We start from the raw sequence: 12,333 nt of genomic DNA, 5'->3' as shown, positions 1-12,333 counted from the left end.
TGTATGGCTATGTGGCTCAGTGGTTGAGTACCTGGCCCTGAATTCTCTCTCTGGCCTATAAACAAATAGGAGAAGTAAACACAGAAGCAAATGTCATGGCATTCACTAATTGGGGGGTTGTTGATATTCTGACAGGAGACAATGTAGCTACAGAACAAGCTGACATACAGTCTTTTTATCTTTGTCTGTGATGGTTAGTATTAACTGTCAATTTGAGAAGATCTAGCATCACAGAGTATTCAAGCTCCTGGAGCCAAGACTCCCCACTGTGGTGGATTATACCCTTAAACTGCAAGCCAAAGTAAACCCTTCCTCTAAGAAATCACTTTTTGTTAAGATAAGTCATCATGGAAACTAAAAAGTAAGGAAAACTATTTCTATTTTGATAGACTTATATTCATTGTGAAAAATTAGTTTCATTATGACACTTTACATATATGTTTTTCATGTCCTTGACTATATTTTCTCCCTTTGTCTTATTTTGTCTCTGCTTTCTGCTGGTTCCCATCCTCTTTCCAAACAATCTCCTAACTTCCTTCAAATCATATATGTACATGCCTGGGTCCCACCCTGGTATTCATGTCTCTGGAGAAGTATGGTGTTGATGATTTGGGCCAAAAGTTAATGACTTGGTGATTTAACTTTCTTGCTATTCAGGTGCCAGAACTGATAGCTTCTGGCAGTTAACTCTTGTTCATAGAAGCAGGGGGAAAGAAACTTAGTTACTTGGTTTCTTTTCTCTTTAACTTAAGGACCTCTTGCTGGCCAAGTGAGAGGCTCTGAGTTCCTTAGCTCTTCATGAGTCAGAGAGAAAAGAAAGGAAGAATCTCAGGCACACACAGAGACACATGCATTCTGGATGAAGAAGAAAAGGACTACACCATCACTTCATTGTTGTTCTTAGTTTTTCATACCTTCTCAAGATAATTGGTCAAATGGTTTTTTAAAGCATTTTTGTATTTCATAAGTTCATAGTAAGTTTAAGGCAATAGTTCATGTCATAGTACAATAAGGCTTAAGGAGTTATAGCAGAATTGTCTGCTTGTCTTTCCGTTAAGACTAGTACTTGACTAAACATTCATTAACTTTTTCTAGCTCCATAAGTTCATTATAAGTTTAAAGCAATTTTTATGTCATTAGTTAGCACAATTTTGTTAAGAGAAAAATCATCTGCCTGTGCCTTATTATTTTGAAGTCTTGTATAGATAAATGAGTCCATCATTTATTTTCTGTTCTTACACCCATAATAAATTTCCAATTCCAATTTTATGTTATCAGATAGTGGCCTTATTCCTAACCTAGAAGGAATGTTTTCCTTGATTGTAAATTTATTCTAAGCAAGTTTTGTTTTCCTAGTGCAATTAGTCCATGACTCATCAAGGTTTACAAAGTTCTACTTGAAATATTTATTCTATAAGGGGTTTGATATTACTTGTATCAATTTAGGAAATCTATAAAATGATGATCAGGAATTATTATACACAGCATTCCTACATGAAAGCATATTTTCATAAAGATTATGCCTGAGGGTGGGCTAATGCCCAGGAATCATTAGGCTATGTAATAGTGGCAGAAAAGGCATCTCAACAGCAAGAAGCAATCCTTGGATGAAGTCTCTGAGGACCTTGCACCTCAGAATGCACCCATTGCAGCCATGCAAAAATAGTGGGCCATCTGCAAAAAATTTACTTGCCATAGCCTTTTCTTAACGGCTTGTGATGTGTACACACATTTAAATAAATATATTTGAATATAAGTATATATTCATATGTAATATCTACATGTGAAATAAAGCATGTACTATTTAATATTTTTCTTTATTACTTTGACTTTTTTGATTAGCACGGTGATTTTCAGTTTTGTCCATTTTCATGCAGATGTCAGTATCTAGTTCTTCATAGCTGAACAAGTCACTGTTGTGTATAAACACAGCATTTTCTTCATATCTCTTGATGAGCATTAAGGCTGACAATAACTTGATTTTTATGAGTAGTGCCACAATAATCTGTATCATATAATGATTAATATACTGATAGTCCCATGAGTATATACTCAAAAGGGTATAGCTGTATTTTGTAATACTTGTTTTAGTTTTAGTGGCTTTACTTACTTCCTAGAAGTGAATAGTGTTTTATTTTTCCTCATCTCCCGTCTAACATATATTGTTGTTGTTCATTTCCTTTGTGTATGCCAAGTTGTGGTATAGATGAGGTGGGCATGAAAATTATTCACACAGAGAAGCTAGATGAACACATTATATATTCTCCTTGGTGTTTTTATTTTCTTGAGACCCTGTGTCACTAAATCCGAAGCTTTCCCTTTTAGCTAGGCTGATGGTTCAGCAAGCTCCTGAGACTTACCTGTCTCCATCACCACTGTAAATACTGGCACTAATTGGAGCAATGGGCAGCATGTCTACCTTATGTATGTGGGTTCAGGAGAGTTGAATTCAAGCCTTCATGCTTGTCTAATAAAGTTTTCTTACCACTGAGCCATCTCTCGAGCTCCCATTGTTTGTCTTTTTGATGATAGCTATTACGATTGTGCTAAGAAGTATCTTAAGGTACTTTGTCTGTTTTGTTTTAATTTGAGTTTAGGTATAGGAAGTGATGCTCATCTTGACATTATTTCTACACATTAACTACTATATGCTAATCTCTTTCACTTCTTCATTATCCTTTTTGCCTTGACTCATTCTCATTCTGCTTCAAAACATAGAATCTTCCTCTTGTCTGATAAAAAAGATGCATATGTGAATATTGCTTGCACGAGGCACGTGGGTTCTCACCTGCAGAAAGTAAATTGAATCCAACAGTCTGCCTTACTTCTGAAGGCATTCCTACTTCGGTCTGTTGCTGCATTCATTATGCCGTTTGTGAACTGTGTTTCAAGTGTTTCTGAGACTGTTCAGATGCTGAACATGACCCTTATTTTTTCAACAGCTGTAGTGTTTGAACTGTGGTGTGGTTAGGATAATTGTTTAATAAATATAATACATTAGTTTAATATCTTACTATCTTAGAAATAACCCATTAAGAATAAGTAGTCATAGCAGATGCTGGCGAGGATGCGGAGAAAGAGGAACACTCCTCCATTGTTGGTGGGATTGCAGATTGGTAAAATCATTCTGGAAATCAGTTTGGAGGTTCCTCAGAAAATTGGACATTGAACTGCCTAAGGATACAGCTATACCTCTCTTAGGCATATGCCCAAAAGATGCCCCAACATATAAAAAAGACACGTGCTCCACTATGTTCATCACAGCCTTATTTATAATAGCCAGAAGCTGGAAAGAACCCAGATGCCCTTCAACAGAGGAATGGATACAGAAAATGTGGTACATCTACACAATGGAATATTACTCAGCTATCAAAAACAATGACTTTATAAAATTCATAGGCAAATGGATGGAACTGGAAGCTATCATCCTGAGTGAGGTAACCCAATCACAGAAAAATACACATGGTATGCACTCATTGATAAGTGGATATTAGCCCAAATGTTCGAATTACCCTAGATGCACAGAACACATGAAACTCAAGAGGGATGACCAAAATGCAAATGGTTCACTCCTTTAAAAGGGGAACAAGAATACCCTGGGAATGGAATAGGGAGGCAAAGATTAAAACAGAGACAGAAGGAACACACATTCAGAGCCTGCCCCACATGTGGCCCATACATATACAGCCACCAAACCAGATAAGATGGATGAAGCAAAGAAGTGCAGGCTGATAGGAGCCGGATGTAGATCTCTCCTGAGAGACACAGCCAGAATACAGCAAATACATAGGCGAATGCCATCAGCAAACCACTGAACTGAGAACGGGACCCCTGTTGAAGGAATCAGAGAAAGGACTGAAAGAACTTGAAGGGGCTCGAGACCCCATATGAACAACAATGCCAACCAACCAGAGCTTCCAGGGACTAAGACACTACCTAAAGACTATACATGGACTGACCGTGGACTCTGACCTCATAGGTAGCAATGAATATCCTAGTAAGATCACCAGTGGAAGGGGAAGCCCTTGGTCCTGCCAAGACTGAACCCCCAGTGAACGTGATTGTTGGGGGGAGGGCAGTAATGGGGGGAGGATAGGGAGGGGAACACCCACAGAGAAGGGGGGAGGGGTTAGGAGGATGTTGGCCTGGAGACCAGGAAAGGGAATAACAGTCGAAATGAAAATAAGAAATACCCAAGTTAATAAAGAAGAAGAAAAAAAGAATAAGTAGTCATTGGAAATCACAGAACGTGAAACTTTCCCTGTCTCTACATATGAGGTAGAAGTGTAGATAAACTGAATTTTGAATTTGACTTTCACAGACTCAGCAAGGATTTCCTAAAATTTTGGATGGAACATAGACCTTTCACACACACAACTGTTTTCTTGTACTTAGGCAAAAGAGATAATCACTCTTCCAGGCACATTTTCTGTGATGGTTCAACCTGGTTGATAGTATTAAAATCTAGACCACGTTATTTCTCTAGGCATGACACTTTGTGTGTTCGATTTCTCTTTTTGGTAAGCATTAATGTTTTTATATCATCATACAATGATACAGAAAACTGCTCCTTCACACTGGTATTGGACTAGTAATGGAAATGAAAGAAAGTCTGTTATGTGTATGGGGTGACAGTGGCAGAAGATTTCTGTTTGTCCTTAGTCAGTGCATATTGAAATTATATCTTTGAAACAACTAGTAGCATCAAGTATAAATGCTTTCAAATAGTGTTGGTTCAAAAACAAAACAATACAAAAACAAGCCAGTGCTTATCTCAAAGGGAATTAGTTCCTTCTAGAGCCAAGTTTGAGTGACCATGGTACAGGAACACATTTTGGTTTCCCCAAATTTCAGGATCCAACATGCAAGCAGTTTCATTGCATTTTATGGTAATAAAATAAAGGAAGTCATAAACAAAGGTAAGTTTAAAATATACTGCTAGGTACATCAGAGTAGCAAATACACCAAGAAAGATGGGGAAGGGGTATTTTTCTCTAGGCCTCCAATGTTATTTTATAATATTCTTAACTTCTGGGTTTGTGGAAAATAGTGGTCTGCTAAGATAAAAGATTCTAGAGGTTTTCATCTGTTAGTTACAGGTCTCTAGGTAGAACCACAGGGGGGTATACCTTCCAAGACCAGCTCCAAAGCCATTTTATCTAGCCTAGTCTCATGTATTCTACAATCCCTAAAAACCACTAACTGAGACACCATAAAACACAAGCCTGTGGAGAACATTTTATATTCAAACTATAGCAGTTCTTATTTTCAGTGTTTGGGAAAATGGACATGAAACATCATAGTTTGAGTCTGGCAAGCTTTAGTGTATCAGTACGGAAGTTCCCAAATTACCACTAATAAATACGCAAACTCACATCAAGTAATAGGTTACAGAACGCACCTTAGCAAGTAAAATCCAGTCACGGTGTGGTCAGTGCAACAATCTTGCTTACTCTGCTTTTCTCTGTGATTAATTCTTCTTTCTCATATTTCCCTGAAAGTATTAGTGCCTGACCTCAGAGCTGCTCTCCCCTTTCCCTTGGCTTCTTTGCAGTGTCCTTATAGAATCTGTTAAGCATTAGATTAGGGTTACCAATCTACAGACCGCCATTCGGATGTAGGTGTCTCAGCAAGGTGTAGTCACTAAAAGATAAAGAACAAACTCAGATGACTACAATGGGAGCTCTTTCTTACCCAAATAAAAAGGAGCATTTTACTCTTCCTTACTGACTGAGATCTAACATTGGCTAAGTTGAAAGAAGGTGAGAAAGAGAAAAACTTTAGGGTAGAAGGGGATGGCAATGAGTCAAGGTATCACACATCAGACATACAGATATTCTGTTTTAGAAATTATAAGACACAGCCTGTGCCTTCAGTTAAGTCTGTTCACTTGTCCTCAGTCTGCCAATTAAAGAGACAAACAAAAATGCAAATGCGTTGCTTTCTCTTTCCATTTAAAGTGGTGTCAAAAAGTTTCTGTATGGCAAAAGATACCATCGTCTTGATGAAGTGACAGGGTACAGAACGGGAAACTATTTTTACTAATTATGTAACTGATGGAGGATTAACATCTAAAATGTATAAAAACTAAAAAACAAACAAAACAAAACAAAACAAAACAACAACAACAAAACCCACCAAACATCAAGGAAATAGCATCCTTATTTGTCAAGGAAATTCAAATCAATACAAATTTGAGCTTTCATTTTACGATAGTGAGCATGGCCAAGATCAGTAAAACAAATGATAGCAGCTCATACTGAAGGATATGGGGAAAGAAGAAGAGGGGTCCACTGCTGGTTGAGGTGAGAACATGTACAGCTACTATGGAAATCAATGTGGCGTTTCCTCAGAAAGCTGAGGATTGATATACCTTGAGATAGTACATACACTCCAAGTTATTTAAGCATAATACAGAGACACTTGTTCATCCATGTTCATTGTTACTTTATTCATAAGCTAGAAAAATTAGAAACATTCTAAATGCCCATCAAAAGGTGAATGGGTAATAAAAGTGTGATACACATACACAACGGGTTATTACTCCGCAGTTAAAAAAATGAATAGAAAATTCACAGGAAAATAAATATAGCTATAAAAAATTGTCCTGAGTGAGGTAACTTAGGTCTAAAGAGATAAATGTGGTATGTATTCTCTCACACATGGATGTTCGCTTTTAAGCCTTTTATAGGCATGTTACTATTTGAATAACCACAGAGTCTAGGTGTCTTAGTCAGGGATTTTATTCCTGCATAAACATCACAACCAAGGAGCATGTCGGGGAGGAAAGGGTTTAATTCAGCTTACATTTTCCACATTGCTGCTCATCACCAAAGGAAATCAGGACTGGAACTCAAGTAGGTCAGGAAGCAGGAGCCGATGGAGGAATATTACTGGCTTGCTTCCTCAACTGAGGCTCCTTTCTCTGCGATAATTTCAGCTTGTGTCAAGTTGACACATAAAACCAGCCAGCACACTAGGTAAAGTGGGGAGGGAAGGAGTTCCCAAATAAGGGGAAATAAAATAAATAATTATGGATAGAGGTGAAGGTACTGAACAGGGAGCTTAAACAGGGATGGGGAAGGAAAAAGGGAGGGGATACAGATTGACAAAATTAAGGGCTATTCAAAGGATCACATGGAAACCTAATATAGTAGAAGTTTCTCAAAATATATACATATGTAAAAGAAATATAAATGGAGTCACCAAATAATTAGGGAGATAATGCCCCAAATAAACAGTGAGACAATGCCCCAACCAGATGTCTTTCATCACCAAGTGAAAACTCTAGTAACAGTAATGAATCACATTTAGTTAAGTTGTTGGCCAAAGAGGCCCCATGGAAACTCTCAAAGAACTCAAATTATTTCCAAAGTTATTGATTGTTCTACACAATCTGATGGTAAGACCCTATTGCTTAAGTACACTTATATATCTCATTGAATATGGAGAAGTTGAGCAGAACTTCTAGAACTTTCACCCTTCTCACTAATGTTCATGGTACTGGAAGATATGCACACCATTGGAGGAAAAAAGTTACCACCAATCCAGTACAAGCCCTGTGATGTACAGCAGTGCCATTGTTGCATGATATGTTGATACTATAGTGGCACAAACATTATGAGAGCAACTAACACTCTCTGATTGCATTTAAGGTCCATTCTATGAGATGAAGCCATGCCTGACAAAGCTGGATTAGCCAAGAACCCAAGACTAAGTAGCTTGAGCCAAGGGGAAAACCAAAAATTATTGTTTGACTAAAAGAATTTAGAAATAAAATGTTTCCTAATGTCATTCTGCTATATCCAGAGATCATTGTCTAGTTTAGATAGCATCAGAAAAGCTTCACCTAGCTGTATATGGGAACTCATATACAGCATCCACAACTATGACATAATAGAACAGTTAGTCTTAATGGAATGTCTCTATTAAACACCCAGTCTCCTACCCCAAGTATAAGGTATTTATGCAGAAAAGGAGGTGTAAAAATTGTCAGAGCCAGAGGGGATTGATGACACCAAGGAACCCATGTTTTCCAGATAAAACAGGACTGATACAAATATGAATTCAGAAAGATTGTGGCAGTATGCAAAGGGCCTGCACAAATTCAAGTCAAACATAGCCCCAGTGCAAAGAGAGGGAATTGAACATAGGCTCCCATCTCTAATATAGAACATCATCCACTTATGAAGGAAAAATTAGCTTGCTCTAATGGAGTCACTCTGGGTATGTATGTATGTATACACACACACACACACACACACACACACACACACACACACACACACACATAATCATAAAAAGGTAGGCCTCATATCCAGTAGTAGATGGCCAACACAAAATGAACTCAATGGTATTTCTATAGACATTTATCTCATTTTGCTTTGTTTAGGCATTTTTTGTCTTCTTTGTCTTTTTCTTATATATAATGGTTTCAGATTTGGTATTTTTATAAGTTTCCTGTGGATGTATGTGCTCCTTGTGCTTTATCTTTATTAATATCATTTTTAAAATTCTGATTTGTTTGCTCTTGTTGTATGTTGTCTTATATCCTAGGTCCTGAAGTGAGTAAAAGTTTAAATAGAGGACCAAAGATATAGACATCTAAAGAGACCCAGAGATCAAAGTGCAGTCCTGCCCATCAATGACTCACCATTATCTCGGTTTCAGTCTCATTCTGTAAGGTGGTTTCACAAGTTCTTAGAAATGTATGAAATATCTTTCTAGGAGACATGTTCCCTCTCTGACTGGTATCTTTTCTTTCCCCAATGTAAGATTCCTAGGAAATTTACATATTTAAGGGATCCATTGTGTTCAACAGTCTGATAGTCAGATTTAACTTTCTGCTAGGCCTGTGACAATTTCAGGAGGAAATTACATCAGGCTGAAGAAACATACATTCTTTAACTAGGGCCAACTCGAGAAACTTGCTTGTGGTGATTAATCCTGTTTTTAAGAAAAAATTAAATTCTTTGCAGACTCATCATAAACTTGTTCACTAAATCAATGTCTGGTTCCAAAACAGTGTATTACATAGTATTGTATTCTCCTAGCATTGATGAGAATATTCAAAAAAGTTTAATTTTGTTTTTTGATGGTTCTTTGCTGGTTCATGGAGGATAACTCTTTCCTTTTGGATCCAAGAACCCTCCCCCACCCAGGGAATGTGATGGTTCAGAGGAAAGAATCCTGTAGAGAGCTTGATATGCTCCAATCTGTGAAAGAAAAAGATAAAACACATTATCTTTGATACTATGATTTCAATCCTGATTTGATATCCTCTGCAGAATTATGGCTTGAATGCACAAATGCAGTATTTATAGGGCAGGATCTCTAGTAGTTGTGCTTCAAAGAAACTCTAAATGCTTTGATGCAGCCCTGGATAAAATTGATGCCTTAAAGTTGTCGGTCAGGAGGGAGGACTCCCAGCTACTTTCCCAAACCACATCGGCCTGTGTGACCGCATGCTTCATGCCTTGATGATAATGGGATAAATCTCTAAAATTGTAAGCCAGCCCCAATTAAATGAATTCTTTCATAAGACTTGCTGTGTTCATAGTTTTTCTTCATAGCCCTAGAACTGTAACCAAGAAAATTGCTCAGGAAATGCTACATCTCCTAAATATTCCCAAATAGTACCCCTATGTAGAAACCAAGTGTTCTGTTACAATTACATGGTTGTGGGATGGATATTCTGATTCATAGAGCCACATGTGCTATTTTCTATGAAGTGTATTTATTTGTTCTCTCTTCCCCTTCAAAGCAATCTGCCATCTCAGGGTCTTGGTTTGCTGACCAGACTTCATGACCTTTTAATCTACATCCTGCTGAAATGATGCATCAATTAGCCTTAATATGTTCCCAAGCCAAAGTACTGATTGTATTAACAGCTGTCAAGTGTTAAATGCATCACTATTTGATGGGTGTAGAGGGGTCATCAAAATTTTGGCTGTCATTCATACTCATCCATTGCTATTTATCAGCAAAATAAGTAGAAGCAGTCATTTAAAAAGTGCAAAGTGTGTTCCACTGCATCAAGAATATTTGGAATCCTATAAAATAAACAGTAACTGTTCTTGATACAGAGTTTGTGCTATTCAGTACAATGCATGAAAGCTAAGTGTATTGGTTACCCTGCTATTTCTACGCTTAAACACCATGACCAAGGCAAATGATAAAGCAAATTATTTAACTGAGCTTATGGTTCCTGAGGGTTAGACCCCATGATGGCAGAGAAAAGGCATGGCAGCAAGAGCAGCTGAGAGTTCGCATGGCAAACCGCAGCAGGCGTCAGAGAGCACACTGGGGGTGGCATGTGTCTTTGGAAACCTCCAATCTAGACAAAGTTGCATCCCTTCTACAATAAGGCTAACACTGCAATTCTTCCCAAACTGTCCTGCCATCTAGAAACCAATCACTTAAACACGTGAGCCTCATTTTAATTCAAACTACCACAGCTTATTTTTTTTATTTTACTTCTTGATACTGCTTCATAAACATGTGGTTTTAAAAGTTGCCTCCCTCCCCCTCACCTTAGAGTAGCTTTTCAAAATCAAAAAGAATAGTCTTCACTCATAGGAGACAGACAATAGAGACACAATGTAGCAAGAGGTACATGATACTATAGAAACCACTCTTTCCTATCTTTGTGGGGATTATCTGGGATGAGTGCATGTGTGTTTATGATGTTACTACTACTTTTTGTGATACAAAGCATAAATACTGAAACAAGGACATAAATGTAAGAAGGGGAATCTTTATCAAGGAGGATGATAGAGTGAGGTGGTGGTAAGAGAGTGTGGAGTGAAAATAATTACAATTTGTTACATACATGTATAAACGTCTGAAAGAAGAAATTAACTGATTTTTTTAAAAAGGAATATAGCTCATAGATATGCTTGAAAAAGTTATCTTTATGTGTCGATAAAGGTCAAAAACTTTGGATGTTAATTTGATAAATTATAACTGTTTATTTTTTAAAAGTTTTTTAAAAAACTTTAAGTTGCTAATTACAAGTGATATTGAGTTATTAATGTCTCTAGTGATAAGGATGAAGTGCAGCCCCAGCTCACCCCAATACCAGCCTGAAGACAAACTCCCAGGGAAGAAGAAAAGGATTTCAGGGACCAGATTAGAAGCAGAGCTGGAGATTTATTAAGAGTCATTTACAGGTCCTAAACAGAGGGGTTTCTAGAGAGAAAGATGCTGAGAAGGAGTGGGTCCTACCCCAGAGTGGGCTTGGGCCGCTCTGAGCAAGTCACTGTTAGCTTTCCTTACAATGCACACACACAGCATTTTGGTGTGTCTCACGATGCTTTTCTGAAGGTTGCTAAGCAACACCACCTACTCTTTAACATTCATCAAACAGTATATTTTACACCTGTGTGTAAAGCAAAAAAAAAAAAGTCTTTATGAACAAAGTCGGAGGTTGAATTTGCTAGACATTCGGTGTTTACGTCTAGGAAAAATAGAGGAGCGTTAAAGACACAACTATATATAACTGTAGTCCCAAGTAACTGCAGTTGGTAGAGGTCCTCGACAAGATGTGTTTTGTAAAATGTGCATTATCTTCATGAATAGTTTGGGCTTTAACTGGTGCCTTGTTTTCTGATTCCATCAGCAGACAAATGAGACCCCATCATCTTTCCCCAACTTTCTAGCTGGTGATATTGATGAGAGGTAGAACTAAGTAATTAAAAAGTAAAAAACTTTTGTTTAGGAAGTTTTTATTAAAATATAGAAATAGAGTTATAACAAAATGAAAATTCTGCTTTTTTTCCTAATTACTTTTTATGCTGCTCTGACCTCCACTTGGAATTTAATATGAACTCTTTCAATCATATTTTTCTTTCATGAATTACTTTGCATAAATATTGCTAGTATACCTTCAAATATGAATACATTATAGGATATTTTATGTTTTCAGTGCTGGACATGAATCCAGAACCCAACACAACTACACAAGTATTCAGCGAATAGTACATTAGACCAATGAGGTTTCTCACTATAATGAACATTTTGGTCTTAAAAATCTTACCATCTGGATATATTCAGAACTCATTACCTCACTCAGCATTAAAATCAACCGTCATGTTTGGATATCTATTACCATGTGTCATAAATCTATGAACAGGAAAAGATGTGCAAAGCTAGGAATATTTTCTGGTGAATGTGAAAACTGTTGCACTGCTGTGGAGAATAATGTGCTGGAGAGCATTTTGAGATGAGTTAGCTGTTACTCAGTCATCCACTTGCAATTATGGTTTAAATTACTAAAATCATTCTTGTATTGTAAAGGAGGCAACATTTTTTTTCAACTAATGAGGACAGCCT

At 37.3% G+C, this 12,333-nt stretch overlaps 1 protein-coding gene across 2 annotated transcripts in view; it reads left to right on the top strand.

The window, feature by feature from the left end:
• The window catches only part of Gabrg3 (gamma-aminobutyric acid type A receptor subunit gamma 3), a 623,439-nt gene that overhangs the window by 310,800 nt on the left and 300,306 nt on the right, over nucleotides 1-12,333 (top strand). The window lies entirely within an intron of this gene.

The sequence above is a fragment of the Rattus norvegicus genome, chromosome 1 (assembly GCF_036323735.1).
Source record: "Rattus norvegicus strain BN/NHsdMcwi chromosome 1, GRCr8, whole genome shotgun sequence".
NCBI classification, from domain to species: Eukaryota; Metazoa; Chordata; class Mammalia; order Rodentia; family Muridae; genus Rattus; species Rattus norvegicus.
This window is presented reverse-complemented; position numbering and strand designations above follow the sequence as displayed.